The sequence below is a fragment of the Primulina eburnea genome, chromosome 5, assembly GCF_022965805.1.
Source record: "Primulina eburnea isolate SZY01 chromosome 5, ASM2296580v1, whole genome shotgun sequence".
Taxonomy (NCBI): domain Eukaryota; kingdom Viridiplantae; phylum Streptophyta; class Magnoliopsida; order Lamiales; family Gesneriaceae; genus Primulina; species Primulina eburnea.
In genome coordinates this window covers 34,369,157-34,394,592 of record NC_133105.1, presented here as the reverse complement: position 1 = coordinate 34,394,592, position 25,436 = coordinate 34,369,157, and positions in this window count along the sequence as shown.

The window sequence follows — 25,436 nt, the reverse complement described above, 5'->3', positions numbered from 1 at the left end:
CTTACCGCAACTAACTTATTAAATCAATATATTCATTTAGGCAATAGCGGGCTCTGCCGGTTGTTTCTAAATGAAATATAATGATTTAATTTAACATTAATTTATGCAATTATTTATTTAAAGTTATAATTTAATCATAGGTACCATATAAAAATATGGTTAATTCGGTATTTTCTATAGTGGGAACTATATTAGTTATGTGTGTGTTTAATTTTCTTGGAACATTATTTATGGTAGTTTCTTTTGTTCACTTTTAGTTAACAATATACATAAACCAAGAATAAATCTCAAGCCTTGACAATATTTATAATTTGTAAACTTCAGTCTTGCATTTGGTAATCTATAAATTAATAAATTTAAACTCAAAATAACCTCTTGTGGATCGATCTCGTACTTACGAAATATATTACTTGCAGACAACCTACACTTGGGTGAATATTATTTAAGTAGTAACAGAATAACCGTCTAGTCGTTCCAGATGTTGCAGATTTGAGACAGCAGATTCTGTCAGAAGCACATTGTAGTCGGTTCAGCATTCCTGGTGGCAGGAAGATGTACAATGATTTGAAGACACATTCTGGTGGAAACAGATGAAGTCAGACATCGCGAATATGTGTCTAAGTGTTTGAACTGCCAACAGGTAAAAGCTGAAAGAAAGAAGCCAGGAAGTTACTTCAGAGTTTATCTATTCCAGAATGGAAATGGGACCACATTTCCATGGATTTTGTGACGAAGTTACCTAGATCATCCAGAGGCAGCGATGCAATTTGGGTCATTATTGACAGATTGACCAAATCTGCTTGTTTTATCCCGTACAGAATGATGTATAGACAAGATCAGATGGGGAGATATATATTCGAGAGGTAGTCAGATTAAATGGAGTGCCGAAGTCTATCGTATCAGATCGGGATCCACGATTCACTTCTCACTTTTGGCACAGTTTACAGCAGGCCTTAGGTACGACATTCACCTGGGTACGCTTACCATCCTCAGACGACGGACAGTCAGAGCGGACTATCCAGACACTAGAGGATATGTTGAGAGCCGTAGTGCTAGATTTTGACACTAGTTGGCAAGATTCTCTACCTCTTTGCGAATTTTCTTACAGAATAGCTATCAGACGAGTATCGAGATGGCACCGTTTGAAGCTTTGTATGGCAAGAAGTGCAGATCTCCGCTATACTGGGATGACATCTCAGAGGTACCAGAACTTGGGCCAGATATGATTCGTGATGACTGAGAAGGTGAAAGTCATTAAGAAAAGAATGAAGACAGCACAGGATAGACAAGCAAAGTACGCCAATCTATCGCGTAGACCGTTAGTTGAGGCAGGAGATAGTATTCTTAAAGATTCTCCTTCAGAGGCGTTAAGATTTGGCAAACGCGGGAAACTATCTTCTCGATACATGGTCCTTACGAAATTCTCGAAAAGATTGCGTCGGCTTACAGACTTGCTCTTCCTCCTTCTCTATCCGGTATACATGACGTGTTTCATGTATCAATGTTGCGAAGATATATGCCAGATATTTCTATGTCATTCAACCTGATGAAGCTGAACTTGATCATCCCCGACTACAATGCATCGACTCCTATGTGTTTCGACAGAACACCCAACCTTGCCACCTGATGACCCCATAAGAGTCGGTAAACAAGTCAAAGTGTAATTCTAGCACATAGAGTCTCAATGTTGTCCCGGGTCATAAGGACTAATTCTGTACAACCATAAACCAGGACTTTTCCACTCGATAAGTGAGAACCACGTGTTGTTAATTAAATTGGTCTACTTGGCCATGGACTCGGAAACCCCCTATTTGCCATGGAAAGTCCTTTTATGGAGGGTTGTTCAGTGCACTCTACAAGGAGCACCTATCTGCATGTTCGGACATCACAATGTCCCCTACCAATGAAACATGGTACTCACATCGCAGATACTAGTCTCTAACTCGAGCGGCCTATATCCTTCTTAGTGGCGGCTGAATCGACTAGGAACCGTTTAGAATATACAGTATTACAAATATGAGTTTCATGATACTCATCATATGAGCATCTCATATTCTTTCTACTATTTGTATATTCAAGGGCTTTATCTATGCAACTAGCATAGGTATACAGATAAAGATTTGCCAAAATAATAATTTCAAATATTATTAAAATAAAGATTGCTTATACATAGAGTTTCATTGTGAACACTCGGCCAACACTTGGCTCGACGGGCACCTACTCTAACAACATGAGCTTCCAATATTTTACATATCTTCATCTCGTTCATCGGGCCCACCATCTTCCAGTCTTGATCTCCCACTATTTCTAATAATTACATTTAAATAGCCATGGCACATAAGGGATACATCTCATGGGGTGGGAACGGGCCATAAACCAGGCCCACTTTAATAATATCAAATATTAAAAACGAATAAAACAGTAAAATATCCTAACATACACCTAACACATTAGTCAAGGCTCTCGATCATCCTTCATGCATTTAATATCAATATTAAATCAGTTTAATTAAAATATTTAATTAATTGATAATCATATATCTAATAATTTATCACTAACCACCACAATTATTAAAAGATTTAATAAATTAAATAAACTCCTTTATTTAATTTCCTATTAAATCAATAATAATTGATTTCATATAAAAACTCATTTTTACCATAAATAATTAAAATCATATTCTAATTATTTATTTCACAAGAAAATTATTAATTTTCTAAAAATCAATTTTCCAAAATAAAAATTGAACCAGTTTTCAAAAATATCAATTTTGCCCAAAAATTTGAAAAATCAGAAAATTGCACCCTAGGCCCAAACAATTCAGGCCCATCATCCAGCACGCTTCCCGAGACGATGCCGGGAATCCGCCTGCGCAGCCCGCCCGCTGCCCGAATGTAATGCCCGAGAATTTGATTACCGTAATCTGAAATGATTTATGGATTAATGGAGGTGATTGAAGTTATACGAACTAGAATGAAGAAGCCGGGCGTCGTGGCATGGTGAGCCAAGATGTTGGACAGAACATCTGGCGCTCGAGCGGTAGAAAAGAACCGCCCGAGCGCCAATACACCATAAAAGATAAAGTCGGACAGAACGTCTGGCGCTCGAGCGGCAGAAAGTTACCGCCCGAGCGCCAGTGGTGATCAGGTTGATCTTCGGACAGAATGTGCCGCGCTCGAGCGGTAGAGATTAACCGCCCGAGCGCGAGTCATGCAACATGAAAAATTGCCACTTGGTCTGTATATGCGCGACGTGTATATAAATACATATATCATACATATCAAACTTTGGTAAGAAGGGAAAAAGGGAGAAACGAAGAAACCGAGAGAACGTGAATTCTAAATTAAATTGCGAACGATCCGTCCGTCTGATTTTGAATCCGACTTCAGTATTGGGATCCTATCGTTGACAGCTACAACTGGACGTAAGTTTTGTTACGTTTAGATACGATTTGAAAATATGATATTATCAGAATTGAATAGGATTCATATATGATGTTCTTGTCATGTTAGACATCATAGAATCGAAGTCAGATTAAAGAACGGACTGTTGATGTAACTGTTATGATTTTTGGAATCGATTTGACTAAGAATTCATATCAGATATGTATGGTTATTGAGATTATGACTGGTATTGATATTGATTACGAGTTCTGGTATTATCTCTGTAATGTTTGGACTGACGGGATTATCGAGACAGTATTGTTATGCCGTCGAAACATCAGTTAATTGATATTGATCAGATTCAGTAGTGATTTCGATTATATCGTGATATTGTCGATATGGATTAGATTATGTCTTGACTTGACATTGATCAGATTTTATTGTGATTTGAATATTGATCAGAACAGGTATTGAACTGAGTTGTTTATTGATGTTATATCTGTTCGATATTGTTATGACCAGATTGGGAATGGACCAAGATAGAGTCGGGACTTCTTCTTCTTCTTCGGAGCGAGAATATAAAGGTATAAATTAATGTTGAGTTGGGATTGCACAACTCGAGGGAGGTTTGACTCGAGTTTCCCTAAATCACATACTTTACCTTATTGCATTGATATTCGCATTAAGTTGATTGATGTACTTGTTCTCTTGATATTAGATGACAGGTATTAGACGAGTTATCTTGTGACAGAAGTGCCGGATAGTGGTGGTATCGCCACGGCACATTGCACGATGTCTCAAGATAGGATATTAGCGATAGAGCTATAGCCCTTGACGGATAGGTCAGGACACTGGATGTTTGGTTATATCGAGTAATTGAATCTATTACGGAATTCGATATAGGAACACCATATTTGGTTATATCGAGTAAAGGGTATTGGAATTCTTCTATTACGGAATTCGATATAGGAATACCAGGGCACTGGTTATATCGAGTAATAGAGATTATGGTTCCATCCTTTACGGAATTCGATATAGGAATACCACATTTGGAAACCGGGATCCCTAGACTAGGATTGAGTCTAGTCTAAAATGTAGAGTCACTGGATTGAGTGACAGTTATATCTTATGGTATTGATTAATACTGATTTATGTTCCTGAATATAATTATGTTCCTGATATTGGTACATGTTTAGAATAGGAATTATTCTTGATATTGATTTATGTTCCTGATATTGGTACATGCCTAGAATAGGATTTATTCTAGATATTGAATTATGTTCCTGACTAGGGTACATGTTTAGAATATGATTTATTCTTGTTATTGATTTATATCATGAGGTTTATATAGGATATGATTGTGTTATATGCTCTTATATGATTTATATGATTGCATGTATACATGATTTATACTGGGATATCTATATCTCACCGGAGTTATCCGGCTGTTGTCTTGTTTGTATGTGTGCATGGCAACAGGTGGGATAGAACCAGGGTCAAGAAGAGAACGAGGCTGGACTAGATAGCGTGGAGATCCGGGCTTCAGAAGCAACTTAGGATTCAGGACTGACATGTAGTTGAACCTAGTTGAATTATTGTAGATTATACAATAATTGTATGTCATGGTTAATATGTAATTTGAATTTAATTACATTACGTTTCCGCTTTGCATTTAGAAAAAAAAAAAAAATTTAGACCCTGTTTATTATGAATGATTTAATATTCCTAAAGACGATTAAGGAATGGATTAGCGTCCGGGTCCCCACAACAGGTGGTATCAGAGCTGTAGGTCCTTGAATTGTAGGTTCCTTAGCAGTGAGATAAAAGTTAATGAGCGGGGTAGATTGAGTTTTCTTTCCCTGCATGTGATTGCTAGCATGTGATTTCATATACTGATGATTTATATGTATGCTAGCATGATATTATGTTTTATTGCCTAGATTTATATGGCATAGAGATGCATATAATGTTGAAATAACACTGTATCTGCTAAGATTTCAGTATGTTGTTACTGTGTATTAAACTACATGTTACCTGGATATCGGAGATGATTTGGTAATATGTATTATATGAAACGGGATCAGAACCAATTCTTGATCAGAGGTAAGCTGATCAGAAAGGGATTTAGATTTTGAATTCCTTGATATCCGTATTATGTATGATTCGATGATTATCGAAAGGAATGGAGTAATTCCTTATGTATTCAGTTGATGACTGAAGCTGAGCCTATCATGAATTGATTTACTAATAGCAAGAAGTTTGCTATAGTCTTTCAGATGAGATTCCAGGTATTGGTTTCATTTTATAATTTCTTATAGACTGATACCGATTGAATTGAAAAATCAGTTGAAAAATTATTGTCTAAGAGTTAGAGTTACCTTTGATTATATGTTTCTCTGGAAAGTATTTCAGTTCCGTTTATGAGGTGGTAAACCCTGTGTTCAGAAATATTTTATTGATGTTATGCTCGTTTTATCTATGATATTTGATATATTCGCAGCGTATGATTGAATTGAATCGAACAGTTGAAGTGTATTGAATATTATGGAAACTGGAATTTTTGTATACAGAATTGTTCGGATATGAATCTTGATTGTAACAGATGGTATTCAGAGTCTGTGATATCTGAAGATCGTATACTGGCTGATTATAGCACAGGGAAACCGTGATCAGTGACTGAGAATGACATTGAATAAGCCAGAACTTCAGAAATGCCAGAAATTGTGTATTGATATTTGAATCTGATCCGATATTATTATCATTCTGAACCTGTGTTTGATACCGATTGTTATGAACCGTTGAGATGATATATAGTTCAATTGAGTCAGAACTGATTTTGAAGAGTAAAGCAGTTCAGAAGTTTGATTAGACTGTTCAGAACTTGATTTTGATAGTTAGAACAGTGTGTCAGAGCCGAATACCAGGTAGGTAATATTTTAGTTTATATTATTAGCTGATTGGTTTGTGTCAGATATTCGAATTTGAATGACAGGTATTGTCAGATTCACACAGTAGTAGATTCAGTACTATTCCGGTAACAGGAAATGTGTGGTAATTCGAATAGACAGTTTTGATATAAACAGATGAAATCAGTTAAATGTCCAAATCGCTGACAGATGAAGACAGGAAGATAGAAACCAAGAGATTGGTTATATCGATTATTGATTTATTAAATAGAAATGGGAGTACATCTCTATGAATCTGGTAATGGAATCACCGAAATTTTGCCAAGATTGTACCAGTAGGTGGTTATGATTGAACGATTATTCAACTCCGCTTATGTTATATTGTACAGGATGACGTACAAATGTGACCAGACGACTGAGAGGTATGTCAGAAACGAGGGTCAGATTGTATTGAATGCCAAAGTTGATTTTATCAGACTGTGATTTCGTTTGATTTTGTACTTTTGGCAGAATGTATATCATGATTGTTATCTATGATTTCTCGATTGACGGATAGTCAGAGTGAACTATCTAGATACTGGAGGATATCAAGGAAATGTAGTGCTGGATTTTAGCACTAGTGACCTGTTGTTTTGTCATTCTATGATATATTGTACGGTAATAGCTACTAGATGAGTATCGAAATAGCTTTAGTTGAAGTATTGTACAGTGAAAACTGCTATTTTCCTTTGTATGGAAATGATATTGCAGGGTTACCTGAGATCAGATTGGATAGATTAGAAGACATAGACTAATAAGCCAACGTCGGACGATGACTGTTGGTATTTGAGGCCAAAGGTGGAATCTATCCTTGAATAGGATTAGCAGGTAAGGATATTGCTTTGCTATGGAATGGTTGACTGGTATATACGGATGTTGTATAGCCATGGTTCTGGGATTGATTCTATCTCGAGGGATTTCGTGGATATGGGTTTATTGCAATTCCTGTATATCTCCTTCTTGTATCTGATTTGAGATCTGATATGATTATCTGTATTTCATGAGTGAATTGCTTGTGATTTCGGGGACGAAATCATATCTTAGAGGGGGAGAAATGTAATGCCCGAGAATTTGATTACCGTAACCTGAAATGATTTATGGATTAATGGAGGTGATTGAAGTTATACGAACTAGAATGAAGAAGCCGGGCGTCGTGGCATGGTGAGCCAAGATGTTGGACAGAACATCTGGCGCTCGAGCGGTAGAAAAGAACCGCCCAAGCGCCAATACACCATAAAAGAAAAAGTCGGACAGAACGTCTAGCGCTCGAGCGGCAGAAAGTTACCGCCCGAGCGCCACTGGTGATCAGGTTGATCTTCGGACAGAATGTGCCGCGCTCGAGCGGTAGAGATTAACCGCCCGAGCGCGAGTCATGCAACATGAAAAATTGCCACTTGGTCTGTATATGCGCGACGTGTATATAAATACATATATCATACATATCAAACTTTGGTAAGAAGGGAAAAAGGGAGAAACGAAGAAACCGAGAGAACGTGAATTCTAAATTAAATTGCGAACGATCCGTCCGTCTGATTTTGAATCCGACTTCAGTATTGGGATCCTATCGTTGACAGCTACAACTGGACGTAAGTTTTGTTACGTTTAGATACGATTTGAAAATATGATATTGTCAGAATTGAATAGGATTCATATATGATGTTCTTGTCATGTTAGACATCATAGAATCGAAGTCAGATTAAAGAACGGACTGTTGATGTAACTGTTATGATTTTTGGAATCGATTTGACTGAGAATTCATATCAGATATGTATGGTTATTGAGATTATGACTGGTATTGATATTGATTACGAGTTCTGGTATTATCTCTGTGATGTTTGGACTGACGGGATTATCGAGACAGTATTGTTATGCCGTCGAAACATCAGTTAATTGATATTGATCAGATTCAGTAGTGATTTCGATTATATCGTGATATTGTCGATATGGATTAGATTATGTCTTGACTTGACATTGATCAGATTTTATTGTGATTTGAATATTGATCAGAACAGGTATTGAACTGAGTTGTTTATTGATGTTATATCTATTCGATATTGTTATTACCAGATTGGGAATGGACCGAGATAGAGTCGGCACTTCTTCTTCTTCTTCGGAGCGAGAATATAAAGGTATAAATTAATGTTGAGTTGGGATTGCACAACTCGAGGGAGGTTTGACTCGAGTTTCCCTAAATCACATACTTTACCTTATTGCATTGATATTCGCATTAAGTTGATTGATGTACTTGTTCTCTTGATATTAGATGACAGGTATTAGACGAGTTATCTTGTGACAGAAGTGCCGGATAGTGGTGGTATCGCCACGGCACATTGCACGATGTCTCAAGATAGGATATTAGCGATAGAGCTACAGCCCTTGACGGATAGGTCAGGACACTGGATGTTTGGTTATATCGAGTAATGGAATCTATTACGGAATTCGATATAGGAACACCATATTTGGTTATATCGAGTAATGAAATCTATTACGGAATTCGATATAGGAACACCATATTTGGTTATATCGAGTAAAGGGTATTGGAATTCTTCTATTACGGAATTCGATATAGGAATACCAGGGCACTGGTTATATCGAGTAATAGAGATTATGGTTCCATCATTTACGGAATTCGATATAGGAATACCACATCTGGAAACCGGGATCCCTAGACTAGGATTGAGTCTAGTCTAAAATGCAGAGTCACTGGATTGAGTGACAGTTATATCTTATGGTATTGATTAATACTGATTTATGTTCCTGAATATAATTATGTTCCTGATATTGGTACATGTTTAGAATATGAATTATTCTTGATATTGATTTATGTTCCTGATATTGGTACATGCCTAGAATAGGATTTATTCTAGATATTGAATTATGTTCCTGACTAGGGTACATGTTTAGAATATGATTTATTCTTGTTATTGATTTATATCATGAGGTTGATATAGGATATGATTGTGTTATATGCTCTTATATGATTGCATGTATACATGATTTATACTGGGATATCTATATCTCACCGGAGTTATCCGGCTGTTGTCTTGTTTGTATGTGTGCATGGCAACAGGTGGGATAGAACCAGGGTCAAGAAGAGAACGAGGCTGGACTAGATAGCGTGGAGATCCGGGCTTCAGAAGCAACTTAGGATTCAGGACTGACATGTAGTTGAACCTAGTTGAATTATTGTAGATTATACAATAATTGTATGTCATGGTTAATAGGTAATTTTAATTTAATTACATTACGTTTCCGCTTTGCATTTAAAAAAAATAAAAAAAATTTTTAGACCCTGTTTATTATGAATGATTTAATATTCTAAAGACGATTAAGGAATGGATTAGTGTCCGGGTCCCCACACCGAACGTTTCGGGCAGTGGCGGCAGCCTTTGTGCGCGCTGGGCGCACAGGTACGCGCGGCGCCGCGCTAGCGCAGCCGCCGAGCGCTGTGCGGACGCTCCGCACAGCGCGGCCGCTGCGCGCCCCTGTGCGCGGCCCTGCGCGCACGGGCTGCCCGGAACAGTTCCGGGCAGAAACGATTTTTTTTTTTTTTTCGAAAATCTGGAAAAATAAATTTTCATGGTGCCATAATTTTCTGAAAAATTTTCTTGTGCGGTTAGAAATAAATTATTCAATATCAAAACCATACGATTTAGAAAAACCTGGCTCTGATACCACTGTTGGATCGCGGTTTTCTACGTGCCCAAACGCAGCGGAAGTTTAGAATTTTTATTTATTTTGATAGTCAAAATATATTGTTTGGGCGCTCGTATGATTTAACAAAACATACATAGGATGTTAGAAAATTATATCTTTGGTGAATAAATCACTGGACACCAACCGATCCGATATAACAGATCTGGCTCTTGATGAATCCCTACGATCTTTCTTCAAGAGACTCCTTTCTTTCCTTCTAATCAGGTCCACGACTGAATAGATTGATCCTCTTCCAAATTGCACTAGAAATATTGGAAGATATTTAACGTAGGAGAGAATTATTTTGAGAGACGGCTCAAACCCTAAAATAATTCAAGGTGGCCAAATTTTTTCTTGTTTGAAAGTGAAAGTCTCGAATGAATGTGGGTGGTAGGCTAGGTTTGTAATTAACATGTGTTATTTATAATTAAATAATAGCCTAATGACATAATTAACATTAATGGGCTTGATATAATTAATTGGGCTAGTCCAGCTAGTTTGATTAATTTAATCAAAGTCCATTATACTTTAATTATTTAATATGTTGGACTTGTATCCCTACAAGCCCATTAAACATATTATCCATCCCTACAAGCCCATTAAACATATTATCCACCATATTTAATTTATTAATTAACAAACTCAACTTTTGAGTTTAATAAATTAAATACATTATAAATTCAACATTTGAATTTATTATTTAAATTATAAATTCAACTCCTTGAATTTTTATCACTTCCAAAATTTAATATTTAATAAACCCAACTTTTGAGTTTAATAAATTAAATTCTCAAATTTAATAAATTCAATTCCTTGAATTTATTCTCTCAAAATTTAATTATCATAAATTCAACTTCTTGAATTTACTATATAATATAAATTCAACTTCTTGAATTTATTTCTCTCAACGGGAACAAACAATCCAGTACTTGTGTGACCCTCAATGGTTCAGGGATACAGCTAGCCGTGGGTTCATAACTCTTTGTGATTCAGAATAATATTTATTCTTATTCGGGCTTACCCTAGTTAGCCCCATTCTTTTCATCAACACCTTGATCAAGAATGTCAGAACTCATTTCTGATTGCACCCATCGGATCATGGTAAGAGCGTCTAGTAGCATCGCCCCATGATCCCCTAGGTATCACTGATAGTGCCTGCAAGAACCAGTCGATTATGATTAGCGTACAGTACGGTCCCTTCAGCTCATATATCCCGATCGAATCTGCAACCATTGGTTCATCGAGAGTTGCATATTAATTCGATAACTATGTGATAACTATAACAGTGGCATCGCGTGTACTATTTTGAGAACTCCTTCTCTAACGTACATCTCATACTCTGGCCAGAGATTCCATGGACTATTATTTCATCAGATCACATAGGATATCCACACCCGTAGGTGAGCGGTGAATCCCCGACTACAATGCACTGGCTCCTATATGTGTCGCAACTGTACCCAACCTCGCCACCTGATGACTCTCCTGGAGCCGGTAAACGAGTCAAAGCACAGCCCTAGCATATAGAGCCTCAGTGTTGTCCCGGGTCGTAAGGACTAATGGTGTACAATCATAACCACGGACTTATCTTCTCGATGAATGATAACCACTTGGAAAGTCCGAGGGAGGGTTGTTCGGTATAATCATCATATGACTACCCATCTGCATGTTTGGACATCTCTATGCCCTTACCAAGAAACGCAGTACACAACATCACAGATGCTAGTCTCGAGCTCAAGCGGCCTATATCCCTGTTTTAGGCGGCTGAATCGACTAGGAACGAATTTAGAATATGCAGTGTTTACAAATGAGTTCCAACATCGAATTACGATTCATTTGTATTAAAGCATAATCAAGGACTTTATCTATGCTGTTTGCATGGGTATGCAGATAAAGTATGACAAGACCATAAAAAGTTAAATTATATTAAAATAAAGATTGTTTATTTCATTTGAGTCAATAAATTCCCTAGCCAACTGTTGGCTTGCAGGGCATCTACTCTAACACGACCAACACGTAGCATTGGAGTTACTATGCAATTTAAGAAAATTTGAGTTACACGATAATCATTAATTATAACTTTTCGTAAATCAACAAACAATTGGTAAAGAAACATATTTGATTCTCACGGATTACAAAATGCACATTTATTAAGAGGAAATTTTATGGTAAAATGATACAACTAATTTAATGAATAATTTATCCGCAATCTTATACTTTATAAACAAATTTTTATTTTAACCTTGCAGTTATGACTTTATTTCAATCATTTGATATTTTTATATAAAAATTCTGTAATTTTACACAAATAATATACGTAGAAAAGAAATAGCTAAAAATTAAAATATTGTTCAATGCCTATGATGGTAATTTACGGGTTCACCACTCTTCAGAGTGAGTGTCTCATTGTAGCAGTCATTCGTCAATTTCCCGATCGATCACTCTTAGACCATCTCCAATGGTAGCAAAAAAATATCAAACCCAACTCCACAATCCACGCTACATTGGATGTAAAGTTGCTCCAAATGCTGAATTTTTCACTTTTTTTATTTAATTTTTTAGTTTAATTTAATTATTTTATATTTTAATTAAATAATAATTTATAATTTTTTTAAATTTTAAATAAATATTAAATTAATTTTTTTAAAAATTTTGAAATATTAATTACAAAAATTCAATATTTTAATTTTAAATTAAATTACTACAAAAATAAAAATTTAATAAATAACCAAATTAAATTGCCTATCCATTAAAAAGTGTATAATACATAAGACAAACAATAAATATTACCAAATAACATTAGCAAACAATAAATCACAAAACATAACATAGATTTTAGTAATTTGATAAATCGGACTCCGATCCTCCAATATCTTCGAAATAAGATCCAATGTTGTTATTATCTCGACGTTCAGCTTCAAGTATTTTCACAAAATTTTCTGTTATTGAGTTCTAGTGTGCTCAAGCATATTTGGATTAATAATTTTGCTTAAATCCTTGTATAAACTTCTATATTCTCTATTTTTTTCCTCTTCTGGTTCGAGTCTAATATTTTGAAGATCATAGTTTGTTGTCTTTCGGCAGCTCCTTATTTCAAATCATCCGAAACGTCGCGATGTTGTTCTTTTATTGTACATTTAATTTGAGATGAACGTGACCTCAATATATCAATTCAAGATGCAATGAAAGCACCGACTCCAGACGTTGAAATGATTGTCAATGACAAAAATACAAGATTTCAAGAATTTCTCGTTCATTCTAAAAAATAAAAAAATAAAAATGCTCACTATGAACTACGAAATACATTAATTAAGCATTTATGAGAACAATATAACAGTTCAAATATTTAATATCAAGTTTGTATTTGTAAGGGCCAAGATCTTGATTCTGTTAATATGAGATTTTGATTATATTAATCTAAGATTACTGAGTTTGAACTGATGTGATTATAACCGGGCCATTACGAGACCCAAATCGGACCAAGCATATGACTTACATACCTTGGGGACAGAGAGTCTGGCGCCCGAGCGGTAAAAAGTAACCGCCCGAGCGCCAGTGTTCATCACAAATATATCGCGGGCAGAAGAGTTGGCGCCCGGGCGGTAGTTTTTGACCGCCCGAGCGCCAAGGGTGCACTTTGAAATGCTCGGGCAGAGAAGGCCGCGCTCGAGCGGTAATTTACCACCGCCCGAGCGCGAGACATGCAAAAGGAAAAGGTGCCACTTGCTTCTCTCATGCAACGTGTAGGGATGTATGTATATATATATATATATATACGAATCCTTCCTTTCCCAGAAGGAAAGAACGAAAAGAGAAATTCAGAAAAGGGTCGAGAAAAGGTTACGAGAAATCCTTACGCCTTTTGTGAGAAATCCGTCCGTCAGATTTTGAATCCGACTTCAGTACTGTGTTCCTAGCAACGACAGCTACAACTGGACATTTGATATGACAGATCATCGTCTTCGTCAGACGGAGAAGACAAAGGTATAAGTCAATGTGGTATTGGGAGATGGACTTGAGTCGGTTTGGACTTGGGTTTCCCTAAATCACATACTTTACTTTATTGCATTGATATTTGCATTGAATTGATGATATACTTGTTCTCTTGATTTTAGATGACAGGTAGTAGACGATTTATCTTGTGACAGAAGTGCCGGATAGTGGTGGTATCGCCACGGCACATTGCATGATGTCTCAAGATAGGTTATTAAAGATAGAACTGCAGTCCATGACGGATAGGTCAGGACACCGGATGTTTGGTTATATCGAGTAATAGGAAATGGGAATTCGTCTATTACGGAATTCGATATAGGAATACTAGGATATTGGTTATATCGAGTAATAGGAATACAGTTCCTTCTATTACGGAATTCGATATAGGAATACCACATCTGGAAACCGGGATCCCTAGACTGGGATTGAGTCTAGTCTGAATTATGAGTAATGTCGACAGTTTGATTTGATATTGTTTATGTTTCAGATTTTGATACATATTCATGTTACCTGATTACATGCTTTATATTTGTTTATATGATTGCATGTTTCATTGATTTATACTGGGGATTATATTCTCACCGGTATATCCGGCTGGTGTCTTGTTTGTATGTGTGCATGACATCAGGGGGAGACAGGATCGGGGTCACGAAGATGATGAGAGAAGACGAGTTAGCGTGGTGATTCCGGACTTACAGTAGATTGGATTTTACTACTAGAATTTTAGTAGTGAACCTTAGATTAGAATGTTGTACATTATTGTATTTTTAATACTGAATTGTATTTTATATACAGACATGTATAGTATTTAGATTCCATTACCTTCCGCAGTTATATAATTTAAAAAGAAAATTTTTAGACCCTGTTTTATCAGAACTGATAATTAAATCACAACGACGATTAAGAAGAGGATTAGCGTCCGGGTCCCCACAACAGGTGGTATCAGAACAGATAGATCCTTTAGATTGAGATAGTCAGAGTTGATAGATCTTTTAGAATGAGATGGTAGAGAATGAACGGGGTAGATTGAATTCTCTTCCTTGCATGTGATTGCTAGCATGAGAATTATTTCAATGTTGACTTACATTGTGTGTGCTAGCATGATTTACTGCTTTCCCTATTACATGTTGTTTGTTATCTGAGTTGATTGCAGCATGTAATTACTAAGCCTGGATCAGAACCGAGTCTGAATCAGAGGTATATGATCAGAGGAGGGCTGAGATAGATTATACAGACTGTATATTGATTTGTTTGACATTCAGATATACCACCTCGGAGATTTCCAGAAAGGGGTAGTACTTCGTCTGAACAGTTAGATGCATCAGAAGCTCAGCTAGAAGAAAAGATGAAAGAATTTGAGTTATTACAGCCACCGATTCTGAGTGGTACCGAGACATCTGAAGATTGTCAGAACTGGTTTGATGATATAGAAATCTTGTTCGATTTACTTGACTGTACAGATGAACAGAGGGTTAAAATGGTGCCTTATCAGTTACGAGAAGCCGCCAGGAGTTGGTGGATTACTAGTAGAAGAATGTGGGCACAGAGAGGTACAGTGATGTCGTGGGAAATATTCAGAACTGAATTCTATCGAAGATTTTTCTCAGCTTCGTACCGAGAGGACAAGAAATTAGAGTTTGAGAAGTTGAGCCAAGGGCAGCTGAATATTGACCAATATATTGCTAAATTCTCTACTCTACTGCGTTTTGCTCCTCATTGGGCTGGGAATGATGAAGCTATAGTGAATCAGTTCATCAGAGGGTTGAACTCGGAGATAGTTGCATTGATGAATATGCAGCGACCTTATCATTTTGCTGATATCTTGGGTAAAGCAAAGAGAGCTGAGGCGAGTCTGATGAGACAGCTAGGGAGGTTGTGCATGAAGCCATCCCAAACTCAGCAATCCTCTCTTCGATTCGATCGAGGCAGTACGAGTGGAAAGCAAGATTTGCTGAAAGCTCGAAAGAAGTCATTTAAGAAATTGGGAAGTGGTTCCTCTAGCTCCAGCAGTCCTAGTCCTAGCGATACTGGAGTGTATTGCAGGACTTGCGGTGGGAGACACCCCACAGAGCAATGCCAGGGAGTGTCTGGTAGTTGCCATATCTGCAGACAGCGAGGACACTTTGCTAGAGTTTGTCCCCAGAGAGGTCCTCGAAGATTTCAGGGGGCTGGACCATCTGGATATAGTGATCGAGGGACAGATCCAGGTCACACTGGGTAACATAGTAACAGGTACTATTCTTTATGATTATATTGCATATGTATTGATATTTACTAATGCATTCGTTATGAGTATCTGTGATGGAGTTGCATGGAGATATGCATTATATGTTGGATCTGAGTATACTGTAGGATTGATTCCCTTACTTGTAAGGAAACTATTATTATCAGAGATTTCTGAACATGTTGTATACTACAGTAAGATGAGAATGAAATAGAGATAGATTATGAGGTACTTGTGTTTTCTAATGCATTATTGACAATTATATGCTAAACAAGTACAGAAAGACAGAAATATTGTAGAACTTGTGCCAGAAATGGTAAGATTCAGATCAGAGTTGACTGATTAGTGGAGATACCACAGTAAGGATTCTAGATTTAGAATTCTTTGATATCTCTATTGTATATGACTCGATTAATACAGAAAGGAGCAGATTGCATCCTTACGTATTCAGTAGATCCACTGAAATCGAGTTTAGTATTGACAGATTGGTCAGTATTATATGAGTTGGCTGATGTTTGCCAGCTAAGATTTCAGATTTGTGGTGATCTCAGAAAGATAAACTTCAGAAATTGAATTGAGATCAGGTATTGTGTGTATAGTAGATTTAGTACAGAATGGTATTGACTATACAGAATGATACAAAATGAATTGAAGAATATTTGAAAGATCATATTAAATATTCTGAGAATTATGATTCTTGTATACAGAAATTGTTCAGATATGTATTTTGTTGAAACAGATTGTATCCAGAATAGATGATATCTGATGTTAGTATACTGATTGATTTTGAGACAGTTGATATTGTGATCAGTGACTGATCAGATACCGATATCCGAAAGATCAGACAGTCGGAAATGTCAGAATTGTCAGAGATTGATATTATATGAGTTGACAGATTATCTGATATGATTGTGTTTTAAACTGCTTGAGAATTATTGCTTCTAGATCAGTATTTTATACAGATCGTATTGCTTGGGGAGCATATTATATTTGCAGATGATATATAGCAGTTGATCAGAATGGCATGAAGATCTGATTGATCTGACCGAATTGATAGTATTGTTAAAATTTACAATCCTATATAGATTTACTAGATTAGTATAGATTATTGTTATTCTGAATCAGTATTGATACAGATTTTATGAACCGTTGAGAGTACATACAGTTCAGCTTGTATCAGAAATGAATTCGAGAATTTCAGCAGTTCAGAAACGTGATCAGAGTGGTCCGAACAGTATTTCGATAATCAGAGCAGAGTATCGGTCAGAGAAACAGATATGTGATTTTGTGTTTTGTATGAATTGACTAGCTTGTGATACCAGAATGTTTCAGTATTGTATAACAGAATTGATATTGATAGGCAGAGCCGAATACCAGGTAGGTATTTCTTCTTTAATTTTTATTATTAACTGATTTGTTTATATAGAATAATTTGAATCTGAAATTACAGATAGTGTCAGAAATGCGCTGTAGTGACTTCAGTTGTCATGTTTGTGACTGAGAATGTTTGATATTCGAACAGACAGTTTTGATATAGACGGATTAGATCAGTCGTGACAGAATTTGTACAGAAATGTTGGCAGAAATTATACTGACATGTCTGAATCGCTAACAGAAAAGACAGAAAGATAGAAATCAGAAGATTTATTACAGATTTAGTATATTTCTGATTCGACATGGGGAGTATATTTCGATGAATTTCGTAATAAGATTATCCCAATATTTTCCAGATTGTGATATAATATGATTATGATTGACAGATTGTTCAATCTATATCTATTAGTTTGTACAAGATGGTGTACAAACAGAACCAAATGACACAGATTGATGTCAGAACATAGTCAGAGTGACTAGAATGTAGAAGTAGACTATATCAGATTGTGATTTTGATTAAGTTTGCAATTATGGCAGATCATACCATAAGTTATTTTGCAGATTATTCACAGATTGACTGGCAGTCAGATTGTATTATCCGGATATTGGAAGATATCCAAAGAACTGAAGTGCTGGATGTTAGCACTAGATGATATTTCATACTGTCATTATATGAATTATTGTATAATTAGAGCTATCAGATTATCAGATGGGTAATGAGATAGTTACAGACAAGATATTATACAGTGAATACTACAGATTTTAATTCTTTTGAAGAAATTCGAAGGAAGATTAAGATAGTTCAAAAGAACAGATGTCATAAACCAACATCGGATGATGATGATTGGTATTTGAGGTCGAGGATTGAATAGGTCCTAGATCGAGAGCAGCAGATTTAACGATGGTTGGCTGTATTGGATCATTATAGACTATGGAGTGGTTTATACGGATGTTGTATAACCTACATGGCAAGATTGATTTTGTCAGAATTAAATTGAGAAGTATTATGATAATATACTTCATGAAGTCTTATTCCAGATTTGAAATCAGAGATTGATACAAGAAAGAGATTTCAGAATGGATTCAGTAAGATGAGAGTTTTGATTTAAAAACTCTGTATACATTTTTTTCTGATATATCTGAATTGATTACTTGCGAGTTCGAGGACGAACTCAGATCTAAGAGGGGGAGAAATGTAAGGGCCAAGATCTTGATTCTGTTAATATGAGATTTTGATTATATTAATCTAAGATTACTGAGTTTGAACTGATGTGATTATAACCGGGCCATTACGAGACCCAAATCGGACCAAGCATATGACTTACATACCTTGGGGACAGAGAGTCTGGCGCCCGAGCGGTAAAAAGTAACCGCCCGAGCGCCAGTGTTCATCACAAATATATCGCGGGCAGAAGAGTTGGCGCCCGGGCGGTAGTTTTTGACCGCCCGAGCGCCAAGGGTGCACTTTGAAATGCTCGGGCAGAGAAGGCCGCGCTCGAGCGGTAATTTACCACCGCCCGAGCGCGAGACATGCAAAAGGAAAAGGTGCCACTTGCTTCTCTCATGCAACGTGTAGGGATGTATGTATATATATATATATATACGAATCCTTCCTTTCCCAGAAGGAAAGAACGAAAAGAGAAATTCAGAAAAGGGTCGAGAAAATGTTACGAGAAATCCTTACGCCTTTTGTGAGAAATCCGTCCGTCAGATTTTGAATCCGACTTCAGTACTGTGTTCCTAGCAACGACAGCTACAACTGGACATTTGATATGACAGATCATCGTCTTCGTCAGACGGAGAAGACAAAGGTATAAGTCAATGTGGTATTGGGAGATGGACTTGAGTCGGTTTGGACTTGGGTTTCCCTAAATCACATACTTTACTTTATTGCATTGATATTTGCATTGAATTGATGATATACTTGTTCTCTTGATTTTAGATGACAGGTAGTAGACGATTTATCTTGTGACAGAAGTGCCGGATAGTGGTGGTATCGCCACGGCACATTGCACGATGTCTCAAGATAGGTTATTAAAGATAGAACTGCAGTCCATGACGGATAGGTCAGGACACCGGATGTTTGGTTATATCGAGTAATAGGAAATGGGAATTCGTCTATTATGGAATTCGATATAGGAATACCAGGATATTGATTATATCGAGTAATAGGAATACAGTTCCTTCTATTACGGAATTCGATATAGGAATACCACATCTGGAAACCGGGATCCCTAGACTAGGATTGAGTCTAGTCTGAATTATGAGTAATGTCGACAGTTTGATTTGATATTGTTTATGTTTCAGATTTTATACATATTCATGTTACCTGATTACATGCTTTATATTTGTTTATATGATTGCATGTTTCATTGATTTATACTGGGGATTATATTCTCACCGGTATATCCGGCTGGTGTCTTGTTTGTATGTGTGCATGACATCAGGGGGAGACAGGATCGGGGTCACGAAGATGATGAGAGAAGACGAGTTAGCGTGGTGATTCCGGACTTACAGTAGATTGGATTTTACTACTAGAATTTTAGTAGTGAACCTTAGATTAGAATGTTGTACATTATTGTATTTTTAATACTGAATTGTATTTTATATACAGACATGTATAGTATTTAGATTCCATTACCTTCCGCAGTTATATAATTTAAAAAGAAAATTTTTAGACCCTGTTTTATCAGAACTGATAATTAAATCCCAACGACGATTAAGAAGAGGATTAGCGTCCGGGTCCCCACAGTATTATATTATTCATTTAATATTAAATTCTCATGTTTTTTTACGGGCTAATTTAAAAAATAGGAGTGAAACAGAAAGTATTTAAAAAACAAGGACTCTGGCTTTTTTTAACAAACAACGAGTTGACTCCTGATTATTATATTAACCGTAATTAAACTTTTAACTTAATCAATTAATTTTTTTTTTATTTTTTTTTCTCGGTCGACACACATATTCTCCAATTAAAATTTATGAACCAACTTTCACCCAGAAAAACTGATCGATCAAAATTAATTTTGGTCGACCAAAAAGAAATTTCATCTTGGTGTTGGTCGACCAAGAAGAAATTTCTTTTTTGTGGACCAAAAAAGTTGGTCCACCAAAATATTAGTTTACCAAGAAGAAATTTCTTCTTGGTCGACTAACAAAATTTTGGGTCGACCCAAAAGACTGGAATTTTGGGTCTACTCCAAAGACTGGAACTTTGGGTCCACCTAAGTTGGTACATAAAAATGTTACTTTGTCGACCCAAGTTAAATATATGTTTTATATGTTAAATCATGTTATATTATGTAATGAAATTGTGATTCATATGTTAAAACATGTAATAGAGTTATGAAATTATGATCCATATGTTAAAACATGTAATTGTGATTTTTATGTTAAAACATGTAATTCAATTGAAATTGTGATTCATATGTTAAAACATGTAACATAGTTGTGAAGTTGTGATTGATATGCCAAAACATGTAACATAATAAGTTAAAATATATAACATTATAGAACATACTTGTGATTATGTAATTGTGATAACATGTATGGAGCCCCGGGCCAAAGAACTCAATCGAAGAAATGACTAACCAAAATCTGGTAATTTTCACGTTTATTTCGATTCATTGTGGTAAAAAAAATATGTAATTATCCGTATGTGTTAGAAAAAAACTCGACCCTAAATCAACATGGGTCTACTCAAAAGGCTGGAACTTTGGGTCGACCAAGTTAGCGGCGAGGGATCATACCCTTAGGGTTCATACCTTAGAGTTAGGTCCTTCCCTTTCCAGACATATTTCCATCCTGACCCGCTCGGACATCTCCGGGCTTCCCTACCTTCGATACAGATGTTCTTAACTTTTTGCAGCCCCTTCCTTTTTTTTGGATCCATTTCTTGTTTTTCTTTATATGCATTATTTTCTTTGCAGGTACTGCTTTTTGGGGGGTTGTTCTTCTCCCATTTTGACTGGTGTGTGCGAGTGGGTCCAGACACTTGCACCCTTTATGCTTTCTTTCTTTGGATTTGGGTGGACTCGGGTACCTTCTCAGTTGGTGCTATTCTTTGGTCCACTCCTGTTCTCTGGCGGGCGTTATCTGCAGGCTTCTCCTTGCTCGCCGACTTTTCTCTTTGACTTGCCGAGTGTTGTGGTGGCTCTGGATGATCTCTCTCATTGGTTTCTCTGGCCCGGGCTCCATACATGTTGGGACTTATCTGTTATATATTTTGCTACGTGCATTGGTGGCTTTGGATGTTATCTCTTGGTTGTCTCTTTTATCGAAGAAATGACTAACCAAAATCTGGTAATGTTCACATTTATTTCGATTCATTGTGGTAAAAAAATATGTAATTATCCGTATGTGTTAGAAAAAAGCTCGACCCTAAATCAACATGGGTCTACTCAAAAGGCTGGAACTTTGGGTCGACCAAGTTGGTATATAAATGCTACTTTGTCGACCCAAGTTAAATATGTGTTTCATATGTTAAATCATGTAATATTATGTAATGAAATTGTGATTCATATGTTAAAACATGCAATATAATTGTGAAATTATGATCTATATATTAAAACATGTAATTCACTTGAAATTGTGATTCATATGTTAAAATATGTAACATAGTTGTGAAATTATGATTTATATGTCAAAACATGTAACATAATAAGTTAAACATATAATATTGTAGAACATACTTTTGATTATGTAATTGTGATTTATATATTCAAACATGTAACATAATTGTGAAATTGTGATTCATATGTTAAAATATGTAACATTATAAAACTGTACATGTGAAATTATGTGATTCATATGTTAATCAATTAATGGATAAAACATCTACTATTGTCAAGCAACATTGGTCAAAATTGTGTAATTATCCGTCGATTCATGTGTTAGAAAAATGGTCGACCCAAAAGCAACATTAGTCGATCCAAAATCAACATGGGTCGACCCAGAGATCGACACAAGCTCAATCGAGAAATGACTAACCAAAATCTGGTAATGTTACTTAAATATTAATATAAATCGACTCACAAATCATTATGGTCGACCAACCGAGGATTGACCCATTGGGTCGACCAACCCAAGCGTGGGTCTACCAATCGACGAAGACCCATTTTGGTCTTGGTCGACTCACCCATCCCAAACAATTGCTTGGGTCTGCTTGGGAATTGCTTCGACCCAAGCAATTGCTTGGAAGTGGTCGAGCAAGACCATTTGGTCTTGCTCGACCCAAGTAATTGCTTGGGTCGACCAAGACTAGTGATCTTGGTCTGAGTCGACCAAAATTCTGGTTGACCTATTTTTTTTCAAGTGAATTGACTAATTTCAATAAATCGAAATAAACGTGATATACAATTTGTCTTGAGGACGAGTCGACAGAAAAGAAATTTAAAGTCGACTGAAATGAGAATAGATACAGGTGTTAAGGGTTTCTAAATCAAATTTAATAATATATTTATGTATACACATAAGGACATTTATGTAAATTGAGTTATGAATCTTTTTTTTAATTAAGTCACAATAGACTCCGTTTTCCTAAATTTCCCCATTTTGTATCACAATAAAATATTCTTATAATATTTTATAATATATAAATCATTAGGAGTAAAAAAAGGAAGAGTATGTTGTGAAAAAGTAAAAATTAAAAATCTCAAACTCTCAAAATTTACCAAACTACACACTTTATAATATTTTTCTCTCCACTCAATTGTGAATGTCTTCACAAATGGTGAGCCTATTTATAGAATTTCTTTACAAATAATCCAAAAATAAAATACATCATTACCTACATCATCACACACTAATTTTCAATATTTACAACTCTTATTTTCAACATTCAAATATTCAATACAAACATTTTAAATATTATTTTTCAACACTCTCCCTTGTGATGATGATCATAATGATTGTCTTCATTACGTGTTTTTATACTGGCTCGTTAAAAACCTTACTAGGAAAAACCAATTAGGATAAAAACCATAGTAAGGGAAAAAGAGTGCAGTCACATAAACTTCTCTGATGTTGACATGAACAATTCTTCACAAGTTTCGTAGATTGCGCATCCCAATATTATATATGTGCTTTCTGAATATTGTCGTAGGAAGTGCCTTTGTGAAGAGATCTGATGAGTTTTCAATTGATTGAAAGTGGCGAACATCAATACATTTATTCTTCTCAAGCTCCTTGGTGAATGCGAAAAACTTAGGAGGAATATGTTTAGTTCTGTCGCTTTTTATGTATCATTCTTTCATTTGAGCAACACATGCAGCATTATCTTCATATAGTATCACAGGCTTGTCGTCGAATGATAATCCACATGAGATTTGGATATGTTGGGTCATTGATTTTAACCACACACATTCACGGCTTGCTTCATGTAGCGCAATAATCTCGGCATGATTTGATGAAGTTGTTACGAGCGTTTGTTTCTGTGAACGCCAAGAAATTGCAGTGCCTCCACGAGTAAATACATATCCAGTTTGGGAACGTGCCTTGTGTGGATCAGATAAGTATCCAGCATCGGCATAACCAATTATACTTGGATTAGCATCTTTTGAATATAAAAGTCCAAAGTCTGTCGTTCCTCGTAGATAACGGAATATATGTTTAATTCCGTTCCAGTGTCTCTTTGTTGGATATGTGCTAAATCTTGCCAACAAATTTATGGCAAAAGATATATCAGGCCTTGTACAATTTGTAAGATACATAAGGGCACCGATAGCACTTAGATATGGTACTTCTGGACCAAGAATATCTTCATCTTCACATAGACGGAATGGATCCTTTTCTATGTTTAATGATCTAACAACCATTGGAGTACTTAAAGGATTTGATTTATCCATATTAAAACGTTTAAGGATCTTTTGTGTATAATTTGTCTTGTGAACAAATATTCCACATTCTTTTTGTTCAATTTGTAAACCCAGACAATACTTGGTTTTTCCAAGATCCTTCATTTCAAATTCTTCCTTCAAGTATGACACAACTTCTTGAATTTTCTTATTCGTTCCAATGATGTTTAAATCATCAACATATACAGCAATAATTACGCATCCGGATGTTGTTTTCTTAATGAAAACACAATGGCATATTGAATTATTTACATATCCCTTTTTCATCAAGTGATCACTTAGTCGATTATACCACATTCGACCGGATTGCTTTAACCCATATAATGATCTTTGTAATTTCACATAATAACATTCTCTGGGTTTTGAACTTTGTGCTTCAGGCATCTTAAATCCTTCAGGGATTTTCATATATATATTACTATCAAGTGATCCATATAATTAAGCTGTAACAACATCCATAAGACGCATTTCTAAATTTTCAGATACCGCCAAGCTAATCAAATACCGAAATGTAATTGCATCCATCACGGGAGAATACGTTTCTTCATAATCAATTCCAGGCCTTTGAGAAAAACCTTGTGCAAAAAGTCGAGCTTTATATCTTACTATTTCATTTTTCTCATTTCGCTTTCGAATAAAAACCCATTTGTATCCAACAGGTGTAAGGACTATAGGTCCAAAAACATTACGTTTATTTAGCGAATCTAATTCAACCTGGAGGGAATCTTTCCATTTTATCCAATCCTGCCGATTTTTACATTCACCAAAAGATTTTGGTTCATGATCTTCGTTATCATTTATGATGTCGATTGCCACATTATAAGAAATCTCTATCAATTATATGATTTAGATACACCTTTTGTGTCTGCATGTATATATGATTTAGATACACCTTTTGTGTCTGCAAATACATTTGGTATTTGATTTGCTATTCTTTGCAAGTGCACAATTTGCTGTACTTCTTTTTCAC